Source organism: Mus pahari, chromosome 5 (genome assembly GCF_900095145.1).
Source record: "Mus pahari chromosome 5, PAHARI_EIJ_v1.1, whole genome shotgun sequence".
NCBI lineage: Eukaryota > Metazoa > Chordata > Mammalia > Rodentia > Muridae > Mus > Mus pahari.
Window position 1 is genome coordinate 122,399,719 of NC_034594.1, and position 227 is coordinate 122,399,945.

Below are 227 nucleotides of genomic sequence, written 5' to 3' on the forward strand. Positions count from 1 at the left end.
CATGCAATCCTGGATTAGGGACCATACCATGAGGTCTCCCTTTCTCATACCCACTGAGGGACTATTAGAAAAATTAAGTTTTCTTCAGTGTTGTGACACTAAGTGTCCTTCACACCAGTAAAATCCTCTGATCCACAGTCAGGCAAGAAAATCTAACATAACTCCATAGTGTTCTCTCTCTCTCTCTCTCTCTCTCTCTCTCTCTCTCTCTCTCTCTCTCTCTCTCT